The following is a 22,500-nucleotide window of genomic DNA, read 5'->3' as shown; positions in this document are numbered from 1 at the left end:
CAACAAAGCTAGAAGCTTCCGTAAGCATCCCAAATCCTCCTCATTTGGCTCTACCTTCTATCTTTGTAACACCCCAAAATTTACATAGGCCACTAACTGATCTAAGGTCAGTTAGTCTTCTGAATCTTGTTCGCGCAAATCTCAGAAAGTTTATACAGTGTTCCTCTGCTGTTGCATTACTAAATTCACTTCTGAGATTATTTTAAGCGAGAAATCAACTATATAAAGCTCAAATATGGGCCGTTTTATAAAAATGTATGGCTAACTGCAAATTTAGTACGACTGTTTGGGAGTTGAGGAGCTCCACAGTTTGCCGTGACAGCGTCACAGTGCCCCCCCAGATGGCTGGCTGTCTGCCTGGACTGTCAGACCCCGCTGCCCCCCCGCTGGCTGGAGCTCTCTCAGGAGATACAGAATACTGGCCCAGAGAAAAGGAGGAGATATCAGACAGAATACTGGCCCAGAGAAAAGGAGGAGATATCAGACTGAATACTGGCCCAGAGAAAAGGAGGAGATATCAGACTGAATACTGGCCCAGAGAAAAGGAGGAGATATCAGACAGAATACTGGCCCAGAGAAAAGGAGGAGATATCGGACTGAATACTGGCCCAGAGAAAAGGAGGAGATATCAGACTGAATACTGGCCCAGAGAAAAGGAGGAGATATCAGACTGAATACTGGCCCAGAGAAAAGGAGGAGATATCAGACAACTGAGCGGGACATGTGGATTTAGATCAGGGGCGCAGTGGACTCGCAATGGGCGGTGTGCAGGCAGCGGTTCACGGGACGTTAACTTTATTTTCCAACATGGATCCTCAGCGAACAGTGCTGAAAGCATAGGTGTGTGTGTGTGTGTGTGTGTGTGTGTGCAGTGGTGGATGCAGAACGTTACAGATGGGTGGGCCTGGATTAAGTCAAGGTGGGCCTGATTCCCTCCCCAGAGGGCGTTCAGATAACAATACATGTTTCCACTTTAAACTACTTGCAAAAACCAGTGGTCTGCTCCATTAAAAGCTGCCAGTTTACAGCACTGCGACTGGACCAGACGCTGGACCAGAACTCTTCTCTTCTGGACTTCTGTCAGCTTTGTTCGGCGCAGCTCCGCGCTGCCTTCAGGGAAACGGGACGTCAGAGCATCATCTTAAATGAGCTCTGTACTTCAGCGGGAAGCTGCGTTCAGATAAAAAAAAAAGAAGCAATCGCCGCAGTGTGGTGCGAGTCGTGCGACGTCGTGTTGTTTTCTTTTACCCCCCCCCCACTGTAGCACAAGTAGACTCCAGGGCTCGACATTAAGGCTTGTCCGCTTGTCCGGGACAAGTGGATTTTTTGTAGGACAAGTGGAAGAGAAATTTACTTGCCCCACTGGACAAGTTAAAACTCAAACAAAACAAAATGCCATGTTAGTTCACGTTATGTGCCACTCATTTCGTCAATGTTACAGAATTGAAACAAATACATATTTTACACCACAATCCCGGGCAGCGGGTCGGCGGGCCGCTAACGTTAGACCCAGCCCGCTGTTCAGCGCATACTCCCCGAAAGCCAAGCAGCATGAAAGCACGGCGAGCTAGCCGGTGTTAGCTTGCTAACTCCACCTTAACGTTACCTCCTCGCCACATTGTTCACAGAAAACAAGCTGAAAACAGAAGTCACTCGTGGCGATAGCAATGTGCTTTGTGTGGATGAAGCATTATATACGTTATTATGTGTCACTCATTCCGTTTATGTTACAGATTTTACTTTACCGATTTGAAACAAATACATTAACTAACGTTAGACCCAGCAGCAGCGGGAGAGAGAGCGGACCGCTGACGTTAGACCCAGCCCACTGTTCAGCTCCTTCTCTGTAAGCGATACAGCATGAAAGCACCGCGGAACCAACAAGCCAGGCAGCCGGTGTTAGTTAGCTAACGTTAGCATGCTAACTACGCTTTAACGTTACCCCGTCCCCACATCGTTCACAGAAAACGAGCCGAATAAAGCTGTCACTCGTGGCGATAGAAGTGTGCTTTGTAGCGGATGAAGCATGAAGTTAATTTGACTCTTGACGGCTGGCTCTCTGCCCTCGTAACGCTTTACTGCTCCGGGCTACTTGTTTGTAGCGGATTAAATATCAGGTAATAATCAACTGTAAAGTAGCTACACCTTTTAAAGGATCCCTTGGTAAGTGAAATTGTAGAAAGAAAAAAAAAACACGTTGACACCAACATTTAGTGGCAAAATCCATTGTTATGTCTACAAAATTATTTTAGATATAGTATAAGTTCAAGTCACCACTACCTCTGGTCAAAATATTGAATTAGTATCTCAATATATTGACTCAGTATCTCAGAATATAAACAAAGAATATCAAAGTAATGAGAAACTATAAAATATTGACTTAATCTCAATATATTGGCTTAGTATCGTAATATATTGACTTAGTAACTCAACATATTGGTTCAGTATATTGATTTAGTAACTCAGAATATTGACTAAGAATCTCAAAGCAATGAGAACATTCAAAATATTGACTTACAATCTCAATATATTGACTCAATATCTCAAAATATCTCAATATATTGACATAGTAACTTAGAATATTGACTAGGAATCTGAAACTAATGAGAAACTTTAAAATATTCACTTAGAATCTCAATATATTAACTTCTGCACACCGGCGTGCAACATATTACTTTGTATTATGAGTCTGGAGATCCTTTTTTCTTGTTGAAGGGGAATTTTGTTGTTGTTGTTGTATTTTTTTTTTTTTTTTTTTTTAAATTGTTTTTTTTTTTTTTTTTGGGTTTGGATGCTTTCAATGGTTTCTTCAAATTCTGCATTAGCAAAACACAAAAACTTTTTATAAAATGATGAATCTTTACCCGGACAAGTGACTTTTGTTCATGGACAAGTGAAACGTAAATGTACTTGTCCGAAGGACAAGTGCCTCAAAAAGTTAATGTCAAGCCCTGGACTTTATATCTCACAGTAACAGTTTTTCATCAGATCATTTATAGAACACAACGTTTCCTACTGCACCTGAAGGCAGCTTCATTTCACGGAGAAAGAGAGAAAGAAAAGAGACGAGCGAGAGATATAAATGGTGCTTGAGCCGCGGGAACATATTTTGAATTGGGGGTGCTGACAAATTTTCCAGAGTGAAGTTTTCAGCCAAAGTCAACCACCACACACCAAACTGCATCCATCACAATTTATTGAACTGTATAGAGATTCAATTCATATAAATAGCCTATCCAAGACCGTAATTAGCCTGCCGTACTGATCCCCAAACACCGGGAAATAATAGACCGTTATCGCTATTCAACCAAGTTACATTTCTTTCATACCCATAGCCTACTGTCAAGATGAAGACAATGACAAAATATCTCTATTTATTAAAACAAAGGCACTTCGTGGTGTCAAAACAGTACTAATTATTACCGAAGCCTTAAGGCTGCGTTGCCCTAGACCCGGGTAACGCAGGATATAGACACGGCTACAACAATGGTCCAGAAAATGGCTTCTACAAGCTCAACAACACAAGGGTAACACATCACTGAATTATATTAAATCAAATCAAAGTGAAGCCAGTCAGTCCTGACACAAACACTGGAATAGAGAAATGCAGCCTTAAGTTTTTGTAGCAAATTAAAGGCATAAAGATATTGGGCCTGCGTGTTAAGCTGGGCCTAATCATTTTATAACAATACGGTAGGATCATTAAAAATCGGTATGACCTCATTCTGGTTTTCCAATACGTAGACTAAGTAGGCTTTACACAGTGTAAAAAAACACAATTATCTCCAATAATTCATATAAACTTTCAGTTGAACTGTTACTGAACAGTTGATAAATCATGCCAATTTACTGCACGGCGGCAGCATAATAATAAACCAGCATTATTACCTTGTGTTGCAGTCATAACACTAAAATAAATCCTCATCTCCAAAACGTGTAGCAGGAAAAGTGTGACCCGAGGCTGGCAGCACTGAGTTGATGTTGCTGTTCCCTCTGCCATGGGCTAGCCTGGTGCTGCTAGCCTGGTGCTGCTAGCCTGGTGCTACTAGCCTGGTGCTGCTAGCTTGGTGCTGCTAGCTTGGTGCTGCTAGCCTGGTGCTGCTAGCTTGGTGCTGCTAGCCTGGTGCTGCTAGCCTGGTGCTGCTAGCTTGGTGCTGCTAGCCTGGTGCTGCTAGCCTGGTGCTGCTAGCTTGGTGCTGCTAGCTTGGTGCTGCTAGCCTGGTGCTGCTAGCCTGGTGCTGCTAGCTTGGTGCTGCTAGCTTGGTGCTGCTAGCCTGGTGCTGCTAGCTTGGTGCTGCTAGCCTGGTGCTGCTAGCCTGGTGCTGCGCCTGGTGCTGCTAGATGGTTTACAGGATTAGCTCCCTCGTCGTCTGTTGCTAGCAGGGTCGCTACTTCAGTCAGTTACAGTTTTCTGCCTCCGGTCTTTTACGCTTTTTAGCTTGTGGTTAATCTATAAAGAAATCCAAAATGTGCTTTTGTGCCATGGCTAGCTAACTTCTGTACTGTTGACCAGCTGGGAAAGTTTCCACAACTATCTTCACCACTCAGGAATGAATGAGAGTCTTGGCAAAATCGGCAGATTCATTCTAATCAATACTGTTGTTAGCGCCCGATTGCAATAGTGCTCCATTGATGTTGCATTGACCAATGAAAACCGGTGCATACATACTGGAATAGACGTGACCGGCACGAAAGCTTGTCAGGCGTAGCAACAGTAACTAGGGAGGGCGGGGCTTAGCGAAGGGTCGGGCGGGACCGGGACAGCTGTCAATGTGGAATGAAAACACACAAACACACTAAACTTTGAATTTCGGATCCAGCTCCGCGCCTGTGTGTGTGTGTGTGTGTGTCTGTGTGTGTGTGTGTGTGTGTGTGTGTGTCTCTGTCTGTGTGTGTGTGTGTCTGTGTGTGTGTCTCTGTCTGTGTGTGTGTGTGTGTTATGTGTATGTGTGTGTGTGTGTGTGTGTGTCTCTGTCTGTGTGTGTGTGTGTGTGTGTGTGTGTGTCTCTGTGTGTGTGTGTGTGTGTGTGTGTCTGTGTGTGTGTGTGTGTGTGTGTGTGTGTGTGTCTCTGTGTGTGTGTGTGTGTGTCTGTGTGTGTGTGTGTGTGTGTGTGTGTCTCTGTGTGTGTGTGTGTGTGTCTCTGTGTGTGTGTGTGTGTGTGTGTCTGTGTGTCTCTGTGTGTGTGTGTGTGTGTGTCTGTGTGTCTGTGTGTGTGTGTGTGTGTGTGTGTGTGTGTGTGCGTGCTAAGCTCAACTAATCAGCGTGCAGCTCATCTAAATATTCATGAGCAGACCATATAAGGCAGAAAAGCTCTCGTTTCAGTCCAGTCCCATTTAACAGGGTAGCATTAGGGCCAAAAACAGCAAAAGAGACATTTTCAGCCCAACCAATGTTACATACCCTATTAGGAGACCTTAAGGAACAGCATGAAATACCCTATAGAACCATTCTATCACCCCTTTAATGCTGCACAAATAATCTAATCCCAGTCATGATGTCACTGTGTGTGAATAACTAACCTCATAAACTGTGTGATTTAAGGAAACTAAAAGGTGAGCTGTGTGCGTCTCACTCAGTGTCCACTCCAGTCTCCACGTTGTAACAGCCTTCACTTTACCCACAGTAGAAACCACAGAAGAAGACACTGGGGCTTAAGAAGCTTGGTGTTCTTCACACTTTACCAACAGGTTGGACAAAGTAGATTTAGTAACTTAATCAATAGTTCTTTTATTACACCCATCCTTAATGTGACATATACAATGTATTATTTTAATGAGAATTTGTGTTTTTCTTATTTGTTCTATTTTTTAATTGTGCTGTTGAGCAAACCAAACTAAACTTTCTCCTCTATCATTTAAAACATCTGTAACTGTAGTAAACATGTCCCTTGTTTTTTTATTTTAATTACTTTTCTTTCTCTCTCTTTCTTTATTCTTTATTGTCTCTACTCATTTAATTCTTCCTTTCTTCCTTTTTATAGACTATGTTTTTATGTTTTTATATTCTATATATTTCGTTGATCTTTTTTAAGGAACCCAACATGTTGAGGGTTTTCTGGGTTTCTTTAGCGAGACATTTTTTATTTACTGTTTGGTGCATTTATTTTTGCAATCATAGTATTGTAAATCACAATATGACTTATCTACAAATTGTACAGCCCTATTTCTTTTTTTTTTTAATTATGACTGTTTCACATGAAAAAACAATTTCAAATTTTGATTTAATTTTGCATCACATTGAATAATAAATCTTAAAGTTTTCTGACAAACACTGATTCAGTTTGAGTCCAGACTACATCTGGGGCCTGTTTCACAAAAGCAGAATATATAAATCCAGGATAACTGATAAAGCGAGGCTTGTCCTAGTCTAATCTGTGCATCCTGGCTTGGTGCGTTTCACGAAGGCCGAGCCAGGCTGAGGAGGAGCGACTAGGTCGAGCCAGGCTGAAGTAATTCAGATAGATGCACGTCCACGGCTTTCCTCAAAAGACCGCGGAAGTCGATCACAGATTTACTGATGCCAAAATGGAGAATACGCATTGTACATACTTTATACAGAGTGAGCAGCAGCTTCTTGTGGAAGTATGACGACGTGAAACACATGATTTGTATAAAAAGAAAAGAAACACGGCCGCTGTAATAAAACACCGAGAAAAAGCGCAGCAGACGATCACGGACCGACTGAATGCGTGAGCAGCCTATACATTAACTGACCACGGCTCTGAATTGAAACGGTCATAATCATACCATTTAAGGATCAGGCTACTAATCATTTTCACAAATTAACAGTAGTACTCTTTGCCGTGAAATTTACCATCAAGATTGATTTTCTACAACGCTAAAATATGATGCGTAAATATCTCTTTCACTCTGTTCCTCCCTCTTTCTCTCTCTCATGGGCTAAAATATAAATTTCCTAAGTCATATTAACTTCCACTGCTCGCTTTTAATGCAAAGTGCACAACTGTTCATTTTTGCAAATGACAGTGACTCATTGAATGGTTTCAGTTAAGAGCAGTATTTCATAAATGTATATTTTTAGACTCATTCATTCACTCATTAGATCATTCAGTCAGTCCGCTATTATCTGCCACGCTTTTTCTCGCGTTTTTTTTTTATTTTTTATAGAGGACGAGTTTCTTTCTCTACATATTATATGCCTTGCTCCCTAATATACTGTATGGACATAGAAAATAAAGACACTGAAGAAATTGGACTAAAATCTAGAAACTAAAAAGATAATTAAGTGAAAAACTGCCTACATCACTAGATAGTTATTGGTCCAGTGAACTAAGACTATAATTTGGGAGGATTGTACAATAAGAATATGTTCTTAAAATTGTTCAATCCTCCCAAATTATAGTCCCAGTTTACTGGACAACACAAATTGTGTGCTAAGAATTCCAAATACAATGCACATGGAAGAGGAATAAACATGATCCTTATTGTTAAAGAATAATTATAAAAAAAATTCTCAACTAAAGTAATTCAAGGTGCATTGGTCAACTATAGAATTGTAAAGCATTGTATATATTGCCCTTAGTAACAGACTTCATTTAAAACACATTTGAAATGTTAATAGCCTTTTCTAATTATCTCAACAACTGCCATAATATATCCATCAGTCTTCATACAGCAATATAACAGTAACAATGACTGTCACATGAATAATTATAAATAAAAAAAATAATGGTCACAACTAATAACAGTACTTAAATGAACAGCAATATGTACCTGTTGTATTTTAATCCAGGCTGATAACAATAAGGTGAAACCACTGCTGGGTGATCAGAAAAGGCTCCAGGATTAAATAAATCCTGGCTGTTAGCCTGGTCAGGACCAGGCTAGCTGTACAGAATAAATCTCCATGGTGATTTATGTGCCTCCGCTTTTGTGAAACCGAGTCAAGGCTAAATTGAGCTAGGATAACTGGGAAATCCCGGCTTAATCCCTTATCCTGGTTTTGTGAAACAGGCCCCAGGAGACAAACTGTTCAGACTGACAAATTGAAAACAAACAAAGAGTTGTTGTGATTTGTTCTCAGACAAACACAGAAAACAAGTGAACTGATAGAAATGTAGAACTTCTGATATGGATTTAATTTTAATAGATTTACACAGTAGAAGAATGAAATAGATGAACTGACCTCAGAGTCTCCAGTCTACAGTTTGGACTCTCCAATCCAGCACACAGCTGCTTCACTCCTGAATCCTTCATGTTGTCGTTGCCCCCCAGGTGCAGCTCTTTCAGATGGGAGGGGTTGGACTTCAGAGCTGAGGCCAGAGCAGCACAGCTGATCTCTGACAAACCGCAGTTCTCCAATCTGAATAAAGAACAGATGTGTTGATGTTTTAAATGTGTAGCTCAACATTACTATGTCCTAATCAATGATCTTACCCCTAAAATTAGTTTTGTTTAAAATCAGTTGTTAGTTCTATGTGCAGTTGTGTGTGTGTGTCTGTTTGTGTCTATATGTATGTATGTGTGTGTGTGTGTGTGTGTGTGTCTGTTTGTGTCTATATGTATGTGTGTGTGTGTGTGTGTGTCTGTATGTGTCTATATGTATGTGTGTGTGTGTGTGTCTGTATGTGTGTGTCTATATGTAAGTGTGTCTCTCTGTGTGTCTGTGTGCGTCTCTGTTTGAGTGTGTTTGTGTGTGTGTGTGTGTGTGTGTCAATCTGAATAAAGATCAGATGTGTTGATGTTTTAAATGTGTAGCTCAACATTACTATGTTCTAATCAATGATCTTACCCCTAAAATTAGTTTTGTTTAAAATTAGTTGTTAGTTCTATGTGCAGTGGAGTTTTAATATTAATGCTAGCATGTTTTGATTTCTTTCCACATATATTTAACAAAAGTTTACAGCCTTTGACTCTTTTCCTGCTATTGTATTAAGTCAAAATAACCGCGCGACTAAAATCTCCTACTTCACCGTTAAACGTACAATATGTAACTTTCTGCCGCTAGGGGTCTCTCAACCAAAACAATGGACGGTAAAACTGGACTTTTGATGACGTTGTGAAGTTGCGTGGAATTATGGGAGTTTTTAGTGTTAAACACCTTCGCTGCCGGTTAGAACGCATCAGTTCACGGACGAGTTTACCCGTTCAAGTTTATTCACGTTACGTTTAGTAACGTTTATTCATGTTATTGTAATAAAATAGCTGCAGTTTCCCCAACATAGTTACGTTTTTCTTGATTAGATTTTTATTTGTAGCTGACCAGTTAGCTAGTGAGCCAGCAAGCTAACAGTAGCCAGCAGCTAAAACACAAAATATTTCACATATCAATGTCACCTGTTGGATGGTTTCAACACCGGGGCGGACGGGGTGTGTTGTAACGCTAGCTAGCTGCTAAACGAGGCTGAGAGACGGTGTGGGGGGGGATTGTCGGGGGAATCTCCGCGACAGCGAGCCAGGACGTTCGATGCCTGTTGTGCAGCAGCAGAACATCTCCCAGCTGCCCGGAATTATCTCCCCTTACTTTTACGTTTAACTTCTTCTTTGTTTGTTGCTTAACCCACCTTTTGTCGGGTTAATTTAGCTAACCGTAAAGACAGCCAAAACACGGGGGGAGAAATTCGGGGAGGGGAGGAGATTTTCGCACATACATCGGTAGCGCTTACGGAGATGTAGCTAGCTACCGCTATGGATGGCCGCTGTTGTGACTCGGTGCTGGGTCTGATATGGTCTGTTTCCGACGTTTAATTAAACTGCCGTTAGCGTCGTAAGCACCAGGCACTGGAGATAAGTTCTGGCCGGGGGGGGGGAGGGGGGGTTGCTGTAATGAAAGTAGCTGGCTGATAGCTGACTGGGGGCTAACGGTAACTAGCTAGCTTTATGTCCCGGGGCTGTTGTCAGCTGTCATCCCGACTGAGTCTCTCTGCGCCGGGGGAGTGAGGCAGACAGACCGGGGTGTGCTACTTTGGCTAAATTAGCATTAGATTAATCGTCTATCTATACAGCTAACGTTAACGTTACTAGTGAAGTTATTGGTGGGTTAGCTCAGTCCTGTTAGCTGTGGTCGAAACAGTCATACTAAAAATAACTTTATTAGCGTGTTTAACGATGTTGTAACCTCATAATGTTACCCACAAAGCTTTAGCATCAACGTTAGCACATTGTAGTAACGTCAAGCTGGTATCGATATTGAACTTTCAAAATAGATAAGGTCTCTGTTGTATTACTGTGATTAAAAAGTGGGATGTAATTAATCACAAAATGATGCTGTATGGCAAAAAAAAAGCAGTATTACTGTTACAAGTATTTTTTTCTGTGACATTAGTAAAGTAAAGTCCTTCCCCACTCCATCTATTTTCAACAGCAGCTCACAACATATGCTTCACAGCCTCTCACTGCATGTGCTTGAAAATAACTTTGCACTTCCTGATTTCTGGCATGAAGACTGGAAAGTCTCAACTTCCTTTTTCAAAATAAAAGTCTCTTTTTCTCAATACAAAAGTCTCTCCGTTTGCGATCTAACAGCACAGTGTGTGTCTATATGTATGTGTGTGTATGTGTGTGTGTGTGTGTGTGTGTCTATATGTATGCGTGTGTGTGTGTGTGTCTCTATGTTTGTGTGTGTGTGTGTGTGTGTCTCTATGTGTGTGTGTGTGTGTGTGTGTGTTTATATGTATGTGTGTGTGTGTGTGTCTGTGTGTGTGTGTGTGTGTGTGTGTGTCTATGTGTGTGTGTGTGTGTATGATTTTGTGTCTATATGTATGTGTGTGTATGTCTCTATGTGTTTTTTTGTCTATATTATGGTATTTTGTGGTATTGTCTCTATGTGTTGTGTGTGTTGTGTTCTCTAGTTGTGTGTGTGTGTGTGTGTTTGTTTCTCTATTTTTGTGTTGTGTGTGTGTGTTGTGTGTTATTTTTTTTTGTGTCTCTATGTGTGTTGTGTTTGTGTCTATATGTATGTTTTGTATTTCTATGTGTTGTTGTGTCTATATGTATATTGTGTGTTGTTGTGTTCTCTATGTTTTGTTGTGTTGTGTGTTTATTCTCTATATTTTGTTGTTTTGTTGTGTGTTGTGTGTGTGTGTTTATTGTGTGTGTCTCTATGTGTGTTTTTGTTTTATTGTAATATGTGTTGTTATTGTGTGTGTGTATTGTCTATATGTATCGTGTGTTTATGTGTGTGTCTCTATGTGTGTGTTTTTATTGTTCTGTGTTGTGTATGTGTTTGTGTGTTCTCCATGTGTGTGTGTGTGTGTGTGTGTGTGTGTGTGTCTCTATGTGTGTGTGAGTGTGTGTCTGTTTTTGTGTGTGTGTGTGTCTATATGCATATGTGTGTGTGTGTGTGTGTCTATATGTCTGTGTGTGTGTGTGTCTCTATGTGTGTGTGTGTGTGTCTCTATGTGTGTTTATGTGTGTCTATATGTGTTTGTGTGTGTGTGTGTTTGTGTGTCTCTGTTTGTGTGTGTGTCTATATGTGTTTGTGTGTGTGTGTGTGTATTATTTTGTGTGTCTATATGTTTGTGTGTGTGTGTGTGTGTCTCTATGTTTGTGTGTGTGTGTGTGTGTGTCTCTATGTGTGTGTGTGTGTCTATATGTATGTGTGTGTGTGTCTATGTTTGTGTGTGTTTTGTGTGTGTGTCTGTGTGTGTGTGTGTCTATATGTGTGTGTGTGTGTGTGTGTGTGTGTGTGTGTATGTGTCTATGTGTGTGTGTATATGTGTGTTTGTGTGTGTGTGTCTGTGTGTTTGTGTGTGTGTGTCTATGTGTGTGTGTGTCTCAATGTGTGTGTGTGTTTGTGTCTGTGTGTGTCTATATGAATGTGTGTGTATGTGTCGTGTGTGTGTGTGTGTGTGTGTGTGTCTCTATATGTGTGTGTGTCTATGTGTTTGTGTGTATATGTGTGTGTGTGTGTGTGCTCTATGTGTGTGTGTGTGTGTCTATATGTCTGTGTGTGTGTGTGTCTCTATGTGTGTGTGTGTGTGTGTGTGTGTGTGCTATGTGTGTGTGTGTGTTTGTGTCTGTGTGTAAAGGTCTTAAATAGGTTTTAAAAAGGTATATCTCTAAAAGGTTAAGACAATAAACACTTCACCATTAAAACAACACTGTATGTATTTAAAATTTAAGCAAATTATATATACAGTGCCTTGCGAAAGTATTCGGCCCCCTTGAACGTTTCGACCTTTTGCCACATTTCAGGCCTCAAACATAAAGATATAAAACTGTAATTTTTTGTGAAGAATCAACAACAAGTGGGTCCCAATTATGAAGTGGAACGAAATTCATTGGCTATTTCAAACTTTTTAACAAATAAAAACTGAAAAGTGGAAGTGCAAAATTATTCAGCCCCTTTTTTCAGTGCAACAAACTCTCTCAAGAGTTCAGTGAGGGATCTCCTGAATGATCCAATGTTGACCTAAATGACTAATGATGATAAATAGAATCCAGCTGTGTGTAATCAAGTCTCCGGTATAAATGCACCTGCTCTGTGATAGTCTCAGAGGTCCGTGTAAAGCGCATGAGAGCATCATGAAGAACAAGGGACCACCAGGCAGAGTCGAGATACTGTTGTGGAAGTTTAAACCGGTTGGATACAAAAGATTTCCCAAACTTTAAACATCCCAAAGGGAGCACTGTGCAGCGATAATATTGAAATGGAAGGAGTATCAGACCACTACAAATCTCGAACCCGACCCCGTCCCTCTAAACTTTCAGCTCATACAATGAGAAGACTGATCAGAGATGCAGCCAAGGGGGCCCATGATCACTCTGGATGAACTGCAGAGATCTACAGCTGAGGTGGGAGACTCTGTCCATAGGACAACAATCAGTCGGTATACTGCACAAATCTGGCCTTTATGGAAGAGTGGCAAGAGAAGCCATTTCTTAAAGATATCCATAAAAGTGTCGTTTAAAGTTTGCCAAAGAAGCCACCTGGGAGACACAAACATCGGGAAGAAGGTGCTGTGGTCAAGATGAAACCAAAATCGGAACTTTTTGGCAACAATGCAAAGCGTTATGTTTGGCGTTAAAAAGCAACACAGCTCATCACCCTGAACACACCATCCCACTGTCAAACATGGTGGTGGCAGCATCATGGTTTGGGCCTGCTTTTCTTCAGCAGGGACAGGGGAAGATGGTTAAAATTGATGGGAAGATGGATGGAGCCAAATACAGGACCATTCTGGAAGAAAACCTGATGGAGTCTGCAAAAAGACCTGAGACTGGGACCGGAGATTTGTCTTCCAACAAGACAATGATCCAAAACATAAAGCAAAATCTACAATGGAATGGTTCACAAATAAACATATCCAAGGTGTTAGAATGGCCAAGTCAAAGTCCAGACCTGAATCAATCGAGAATCTGTGGAAAGGAACTGAAAACTGCTGTTCAAAACGCTCTCCATCCAACCTCACTGAGCTTGAGCTGTTTTGCAAGGAGGAATGGGCAAAAATGTCAGTCTCGATGTGCGCCAAACTGATAGAGACATACCCAAGCCACTTACAGCTGTAATGCGCAGCAAAGGTGGGGCTACAAAGTATTAACTTAAGGGGCTGAATAATTTTGCAGCCAATATTTCCGTTTTTTATTTGTTTAAAAGGTTTGAAATATCCAATAAATTTCGTTCCACTTCATGATTGTGTCCCACTTGTTGTTGTTTCTTCACAAAAAAATACAGTTTTATATCTTTATGTTTGAGGCCTGAAATGTGGCAAAAGGTCGAAAAGTTCAAGGGGGCCGAATACTTTCGCAAGGCACTGTATATTGTAGTGCTGAGGCTTGTGTCGCTAAACCCACCAGACTCCATGTAAATAGTCAGTACTTTAAGCATCCTAAATCTATCAAACTCCCATTCGTATTCGTATTCGTATTCTCTCTCTCTCTCTGTCTCTCTCTCTCTCTCTCTCTGTCTCTCTCTCTCTCTGTCTCTCTCTCTGTGACAGTGTGACCTATGTATCTACTTAGCTAGTGTTATTCGGATGTGCACCAAGTAGGAGGCACTCTGTAAACATTTCTTCCGGAATTTTCTAGTTCTAATCAATACTGTTGTTCGCGCCCGATTGCAATAGTGCTCCATTGATGTTGCATTGACCAATGAAAACCGGTGCATACATACTGGAATAGACGTGACCGGCCACAAAGCTTGTCAAGCGCATTGACATATATATTAATGGACCAATAGACCCGTGTCTGTGGACGGAGACCAGTGAAGGCTATTAGAAGCACTTCTCCGTGGTATCTGTCCCTTATCTGGCCACCTCAACTGACAAGAGACAGCGTAGATGTGGCGTGAGCAACCTGTCTGAAAGTGTGAAGTCTTCTGGTAGCTGTGCGAGAGAAATCTCAATCATTCCCAATCTTACAGAGGCGGGAGCGTGGGTATATGTAAGGAGATAACATAAGCACGGGATAATTATTGCTAACTAACATGCTAGCTAACATTACGTAATTAAACCTAAACAGCTAATGTAAGTCAAACTGCCTGTGAGCTTCTCCTGTACTATATGGTAATTCCTCTACTGTGTGACAGTAAAGTCTCGTGGTTATGACCCAATCGTTAGCCTATTGTTATAAAAGCGTCTGCCTGGACCCTAACGTGAGCTACAAGGTAATGGAGCCTTTATACATTGTCGTGTTTCTTTAGAAATAAACAACGGACAAATAGAGTCTTTAAACGCTTCAGATGTAAAGTTATTCGCAGTCAAGTGACGTAAAAACAAAATGGCGGTCAGCGGAATGCTAACAAGAGGTGATACCTTTGTAGCAACAAAATGGCGCCATCGAAGGTTCGCGTTCTGAAGCGAAGCTTACCCCCTTGGTCAGGCGTAGCAACAGTAACTAGGGAGGGCGGGGCTTAGCGAAGGGTCGGGCGGGACCGGGACAGCTGTCAATGTGGAATGAAAACACACAAACACACTAAACTTTGAATTTCTGATACAGCTCCGCGCCTGTGTGTGTGTGTGTGTGTGTGTGTGTGTGCGTGCTAAGCTCAACTAATCAGCGTGCAGCTCATCTAAATATTCATGAGCAGACCATATAAGGCAGAAAAGCTCTCGTTTCAGTCCAGTCCCATTTAACCCTTTAGGTGCCGGGTTTTATTTTTAAAAATACTAGGTTTTGACACCTAAATTTCAGAAGGCTCTGGCTTGAAAATGGTTTGAGATAGAGACAAAGTGTAAATGAAACAAATATTCAGAATGACCTAGCGTTTATGTAGGGGTACATTTTCCATCTAATTTGCATATTATGACTTCATATGGCGGCAGCCATATTGGATTATGTAAATTCCATGGAAATACCTGATATTTTGAAGAGTTCAATTTATTTCATGAAGTTTACCCCCCTCCATCTATTTGTCATGTTGTCCACATATCACATGAACAGGGAAAAAGTAAAATTGTAAGGCCAACAGTTAAGTAAACTAGAACTATTACTACACCACAAAAACTCATGTAAACGGTAGGCGTTTTTTAGTTAGTTTTTTTTTTTTTTTTTTTTTTGGACGGGAGCTCACGGCAGCACCTGCTGCTCATTGAGCCCAGTAATTGTAGAAGTGATGCGTGCTTTCACGAGTCTCAAACACCCACAAAAGTTTCCAATAACACCAGAAAAAGTCGCTAGTAGCTTTTTGACAAAAAGTCAAGTTGGGATTTAGTCCGGACATTTTGCATTGAAGCATGACGTATTTCTGAGCTAAGGTCTAAGTAGTGGAGTGGTGTGTGTCTCTGCTTTATGCAGGCTGGGACTGCAGCGCGAGCTACTGAGAGCTGACCGCTTGTGAGGGCATTTGGACGGGGGGAGGGCTCACGGCGCACCCGTTGAGCAGCAGCGTAATTGCAGAGTGATAACACTATATTGGAGAAAACAGCTGTTTGATTCAGTACCCGCGTGTGTCCCTAATTATTTTGTGTAGAGTGAAGAATCATTTACATTTACACCCTCTCTGTAAGCCAGGGCAAGAGCGGGACAGCTTCGTGTGATTCAATGCAACCTGGGCGGGGTGCTGTGTGTCTCATCTCTGCTCTGACGGCGGGCTGGGGGTTTTGCGGGCCACTGAGACTGACCGTCACGGGCTCTGGACGGGGAGGGGCTCACGGCAGCACCTGCACAATAACTACAGGTGATACGTGCTTTCAGGAGTCTCCAAACACCTCAAAGAGTCTCCAATAACACCAGAAAAAGTCGCCAGTCGCTTTTGCAAAAAAGTCAAGTTTGGATCGGTTTCCCTCGAACATTTTGCATTGAAGCATGGCGTATTTCTGAGGCTAAAGTCTAAGGTACAGGATGTCTGCCATACTAGTGGAGGGGGTATGAATGACATATAACACTCTATTCAGAAAACAGCTGTTTGATTCAGTACACGCGTCCTGGTAATAAATTTTGCGACTTTGGTAGCTAATGTAGTGCTGAGGGCTTGTGTACGCTAAACCCACCAGACTCCATGTAAATAATCAGTACTTTAAGGATCATAAAATACACTTCATTCAAAGTCGACAGAAACAAAATAAAGCTATGAAAAACCATTGTTGGGTTTTCTCTACACTTTCCCACCATCCACAACTCTAGTGTTGGTTGAAATAAAAAACATAGTTTACTGATTTACATGTGAAAATGTATGTTGTCTCTATGCTACGCTAAAGTACTATTTTTTAAATGGAGTCTGGTGTGTTTAGCTAGCTACTTCATACCTGTTTCTGGTAAACATAAGGTCTTAAAATTAAGACAATTAATACTTCACCATTAAAACAACACTGTATGAATTTAAAATTTAAGCAAAATATATATATATTGTGGTGCTGAAGGGCTTGTGCTAAACCACCAGACTCCATGTAAATAGTCAGTACTTTAAGCATCCTAAATCTATCAAACTCTTATTATATTCTTATTCTCTCTGTCTCTCTGTCTCTCTCTCTCTCTCTCTCTCTCTCTCTTTCTGTGACAGTGTGACCTATGTATCTACTTAGCTAGTGTTGTCGGATGTGTCACCAAGTAGGGAGGCACACTGTAAACATTTCTTCGAATTTTCTAGTTCTAATCAATACTGTTGTTGGCCGATTGCATAGTGCTCCATTGATGTTGCATTGACCAATGAAAACCGGTGCATACATACTGGAATAGGCTGACCGGCGCAGCTTGTCAATGCAACTAAGGAGGGGGCTTAGCGAAGGGTGGTGAGGACGGGACCAGCTGTCAATGTGGAATGAAAACACACAAACACACTAAACTTTGAATTTCTGATACAGCTCAGCGCCTATAGCGTGTGTGTGTGTGTGTGTGTGTGTGTGTGTGTGTGTGTGTGTGTAGTGTGTGTGTGTGTGTGTGTGTGTGTGTGTGTGTGTTGTGTATCTGGTGCTTTGTACAGTAAGCTAAGATTAGTTGATGAGTTGATGTGTTGGGGGACTTTCGGGGGCAGCAGCATGGCCTACCTGGACATGTCTGGAGTTTGGACAGCTAGCGGACAGAAGCTGCTGCTAGGGAAAAAAAGGTTGTGTGTGTGTGTGTTTTTGTATAGTGTGTGTGTCTGTCTGTGTGTGTGTGTGTCTCTGTCTGTGTGTGTGTGTGTGTGTGTTCTCTGTGTGTGTGTGTGTGTGTCTATATGATGTGTGTGTGTGTCTCTATGTGTATGTGTGTGTGTGTGTACTTTCGCATTTCTATACCGATAGGGGACCTTGACCTGTACACACTCACAAGGTGAGAACTGTGTCACCCGTGGGGACCAAAATCAGGGTCCCCACGAAGGACACCCTCTCAAAGCATAGAAACAACTTCCCTGATACGTGTGCCCAGTATCAATATCTCCAATGTTCCCGTTTGGGGTGTTGGTTATATGTATTATGTGTGTGTGTAGGCGCGCGTCCTACTGGCAAGCGGTGGTATTGCAGAGTGTGTGAACTTTTCTGTGAACGTACCCCCCTCCTGGTAATAAATGGTATTGCAGCATAATGAAATTTAACTCAGTCAATGATGCACCCCCTCCTGGTGGGAGATGAGTATTACAGCATAATACAATTTGAACTTTCTGTTAGCCAACGCCCCATAGTAACTCAAACTCAGAATACTTAAATTAAAGTCCTCACAATTTGATCAATATCTACTGGTTTAACATAAAATTCAAAATTCAATTCCACCTAAAAGCTATCTCTGTCTTATGTCCTAGAGTGTGCTTTTTCTTTTTGTTTAATTTGCAATTATAACTAAAAATGAGGCTATTTATTGTCTAACATAAGAGAAGTATGAACAAATCTTGTTGCCTTAGTTAAGTTAAATGTTACATTTTACTGTAATTATATTACGCGATAGCTAGTTTATCTTTGTGTCATAATACTAAAACTGTATTTACTTTTGCCAGTTACCTGTTTATAGACCTAAATTATCAAAGATGGGATTACTGATTTTCAAATGTTTTTATCCTGATGATCCATCAAATATACTAGTGAATTAGTGAATCTATTTACAAATGGTTACTGAAACTGTAAAAACCACACCTCACTATAGGCCTATTGGCCCCTTCAGATCAATAGATAAATCTTCTTGCTCAGTTATTTCTTCATAGTTTTGTTTCATAACATTAGAAACTTGGTAATATAGGCTACTAACCATGCATGCAACTCTTCATCATGTCAAGCGCCTGTGCCTATATATCTTCATTACCCCTCATTCATCTAATATAACTATATAACCAGCCTAGTAACCTAAAGGTTGATTTATAATTACAGCTATTACATTACATGTGTATTTTAGCGGACAGCTTTTTCAAAGTGACTTCCAATTGTTACATATGTCAGAGGTTACCCGCAGCTCTGGAGCAACTAGGGGTTAAGTGTCTTGCTCGGGGACACATTGGTTGATGTGGCCATGTGGGAATTTAACCCAAAACCGTTATGCTGGAGATGGGGTTTCCCATCTCCAGCCACATATTTCAAAATCTCGAATAGGAAACATCATTTTGAGGCTCAGAAACGCACGCATCTCACTGACACTTTATGTATCGGCACTGGAGCCTACAGTGCAGTTTGCTCTACTTTGCTTTCTCTGTACACTTACTTAGCCTCACCCTCGGACCCTGTACAAGCTTTGCCTTCCAACATGTGTGTCAAAGCTTACAGACATGATGTCAAGCAGCTGGCATCCTGAGTGCCAGCCCCAACAACCTGTAACTAAATGCTCAGAAGACATTGGAGATGATTGTGGACTTCAGGAAGAGCCCCGAGGCACCCTCCATCTGCCCTTAGAGATGATAGGCAAAGGTTACAAGATAATAACCCCCATTCAACAAGGAGTATCACCGTTCCACATTCCAGCACTCTTTCAATTTTCAGGAGTAACCTTCTAATACAGTAGCTTCAGTGGGCTTCCTTGGCCTCTCTCTGGAGTCCAACCAGAGACTCTTAGAGCCTGCTGGGTCAGACAGACAACAGTCCACAAATCATCCAGAGAATATCCAACAACCCTGAAAGAGATGAACAGTGATGGGATCTCCTGAAAGAAGCATCAACATCTTCCACTGTCCCAATGGAGATGAGCAGCGACCGCAGTCCATCAGATCAAAAGAGTTCCTGAAGTCCAGAGAAGAGATCAGAGAAAGACTCTCCTGTGTTCCACTGCTCAGCTCATCCTACATTACTGCAGATGTCAGAGGAGGTTCTGGATAGGAGTTGGACCTGAGTCAATTACACAACACAACAAAGGAGGAAAACTGGGGCCCAGTTCAGCTGTGAGGAACTGCAGAAGGCTGGTAAGTCCAGCTGTGATTATCAACACAATAAATCAATGTAAAAGCCAGTATCATCAGTATTAGAGTAAAGATACACGCTTCCACACCACATTTATAAATCATGCATGAGACTGTTCTTAATCACACCCAAAACAACAGATTTTAATATTTTTCCCACTTTAGTTTTGTTGATATTTGTGATTCTCTTGGACATCAGTAACAGTTTATTTATTTATTTGTTTTTATTTATTTGGCCGGGTCAGTGCACAGCTCCTTAGCAGTATCAGAATTAGCTATAAGCTAATTTTCATCTGTAGTCCCTGGGCAGGAAACAGATAATAACATCTCTGTCAACTAACACTAGTAAATAAAATGCTAACACTGTTGTAAAGACAATGACATTTCACAGTATTAAAACTCACCCACTACAACAACAAAAACCACAACACAAAACACTACTTTGACAATAAGAACAACAACATGAAGACAACAGCAACAATACAATTTCACAACATTAAAACACCACAACAATAGGAACCAACAATAAAATCATGACATTTAGACACCACTACAACAGGACTTCACTACATAAAGATTGGCTGTTTGGGTTGATGATTGATGGGAGCATGATTGGGTTGATTTCAGCCATGATTTAAATTTTAATTTAAAACCAGCAAAGTTGTTCCATTCTCTGATCTCTCTTGGTACTGAGTTATAATCTCTGTGTCTCTAACAGAGAAGACTGATCTGCCCGACTCAGTAGATCTGTACAGATTCTGTACTGCACAGTATAGGTCGACCGATTCATCGGTTTTGCCAATTAATCGGCACCGATAGTTGATTGGTGGAACTATCGCGTTATCGGCAAAAATCCATGCCGATAGTTTTTCCTGGTTGCGTCTGTTGCTGGGCGGCTGAGAAGCGTAGCGCTGTCATTCATTACACAGTACACAGAGCTGAGAAGGGTCTGCTGGCATCATGCATTACAATAGCGGCCTCTAGAGGCGAAATAAAAACTATCACTGATGCCTCGTGTTGTTTATTTTCGAACGTGTTACTGCGTGCTGCACGGAGAGCACATGCTGTGCGGAGAAGGCTGACATCAGATGCGTGTTTAAAGCATCGACAGCAAAAAAGGTTTGTTATATCATTATAAAGTTATTCATTTGTTGAATAGATGCTGCATTAGTAGAGAAAGAACAGCACAAGGCAAGGCAAGGCAAGGCAAGGCAAGGCAGCTTTATTTGTATAGCACATTTCAGCAACAGGGCAATTCAAAGTGCTTTACATAAAACATTAAAGAGCAGTTAGAAAGCAATTTAAAACAATTTTAAAACATTAATAAACAAATTAAAACAAGAATAAAATTGATAGTGCGGTATAAGAATGAAAGTTACAGTGCAGTATAAGAAATTAAAGTTAATAAAATAGATTATTTAAAGAAAAGCAACATCAAAAAGATAGGTCTTTAGCTTAGTTTTAAAAGAACACACAACAGTATGTTTGTTTTTCGAGGCTGAGATGACGCTAAACAGTAGGCAGTAGCAGTAGGCTAACTAACCTCAAGCGGTTAAAACACTGACAAAAATGAACGCGTAAAGTCCGATCCAAATCGTCCACAATCCGTCTAGTGTTTGCCGCTGGAGAATTGAGATGTGTAGAATCGACAAGCGCATTCATTTTAATGCATCAACAACTGCCCGAAAACGGTACTAGCGTCATATGGTGGAGCGAGAGATAGAGAGAGACTGGAGAGAAGGCGTTATATGGTGGAGGACATAGAGAGAGACTGGAGAGAGCGTTATATGGTGGAGAGACATAGAGAGAGACTGAAGAGAGAGAGCGTTATATGGTGGAGAGAGATAGAGAGAGACTGGAGAGCCGTGTATATGGTGGAGAGACATAGAGAGTGAAGTGAAGAGAGAGAGCGTTATATGGTGGAGAGACATAGAGAGAGACTGAAGAGAGGGCCCAGCGGCGCGCTAGAGAACAAAGCCGTGAATCAGAGAAATAAAACGTGTTTCGCCCGATCGATCTCTAGAAATGCGACTGTAGCGAGCATGTCACTATCACTAACGTTATCACATTTATATTTACACGAAACAAATGATATATCCAGCTTCAAAAAAGTCTAAAAGTCGGAAGTTAGAATGAATGCATTGTGCAAAGAGTGGTTGCTATGGAGACGATACACAGTGTTGAGTTCCGTTGCTCTGATTGGATGTAGGTCTATCCAATGAATACAGAGGCATTATTTTTCCTGGTTCGGTTGGAACACGCCCCATAATCACAGCCCAATGGAGCGGGTTTCAGACTCACATTCTGACTAGAATCTGATTATGACCACGTCAGGCTAGATCTAAACCGTTCTACAGAGAAGGATGCGTCACTGTTTTGAGATTTGGCATACATTTGGGCCTTTTTGAAGAAATGTAAATAGTTTGTCCTTCATATGAATTATAATGCTCATTATGTTTATTTTTGCACTGGATGACTCCAAATATGTAGGAGAACTGTTTTAGACAACACACATGCTTGTATAGCATTGCTGTGGGTGTAATATCAATAAATATGACATTATTATTTTGATTATTGGCAAAAGCGTCTGGACTTTTTGAAAAAAATATATGTAACTGTTTTATCCAGTATCAATTCTAAATACTATCGGTTGATTAATCGGTTATCGGCAAAATACCGCCCCAACCTAACTATCGGTATCGGTAAAATCCACTATCGTCGACCTCTACTGCACAGTCACCTCTGTTGGTCGTCCTAGTTCTCCTCCCAGTGCCTGAACACAGTGACACAAACTCATTTAATGGTGGGGG

The 22,500-nt window shown here is 41.2% G+C and overlaps 2 protein-coding genes, 1 long non-coding RNA gene and 1 pseudogene across 3 annotated transcripts in view; 2 read left to right on the top strand and 2 right to left on the bottom strand.

Annotated features, from left to right (window-relative positions):
* LOC120552605 overlaps positions 1 to 4,072 on the bottom strand; it is a 10,253-nt gene extending 6,181 nt beyond the window's left edge. Inside the window, exon 1 of the long non-coding RNA XR_005638038.1 lies at positions 3,889 to 4,072. This is a non-coding gene — a long non-coding RNA (uncharacterized LOC120552605). The remainder of the gene's footprint in view (positions 1 to 3,888) is intronic.
* LOC120552569 (NLR family CARD domain-containing protein 3-like) overlaps positions 1 to 22,500 on the top strand; it is a 1,238,648-nt gene that overhangs the window by 56,439 nt on the left and 1,159,709 nt on the right. The window lies entirely within an intron of this gene.
* The window catches only part of LOC120552576, a 501,282-nt pseudogene that overhangs the window by 237,401 nt on the left and 241,381 nt on the right, over positions 1 to 22,500 (bottom strand).
* Positions 1 to 22,500, top strand: part of LOC120552600 (NACHT, LRR and PYD domains-containing protein 1-like) — a 735,215-nt gene that overhangs the window by 671,712 nt on the left and 41,003 nt on the right.

This window comes from Perca fluviatilis, chromosome 22 (genome assembly GCF_010015445.1).
Source record: "Perca fluviatilis chromosome 22, GENO_Pfluv_1.0, whole genome shotgun sequence".
In the NCBI taxonomy this organism is placed as follows: Eukaryota; Metazoa; Chordata; class Actinopteri; order Perciformes; family Percidae; genus Perca; species Perca fluviatilis.
The sequence above is the reverse complement of the archived record's forward strand: the minus strand, read 5'-3'. Positions and strand labels throughout refer to the sequence as shown.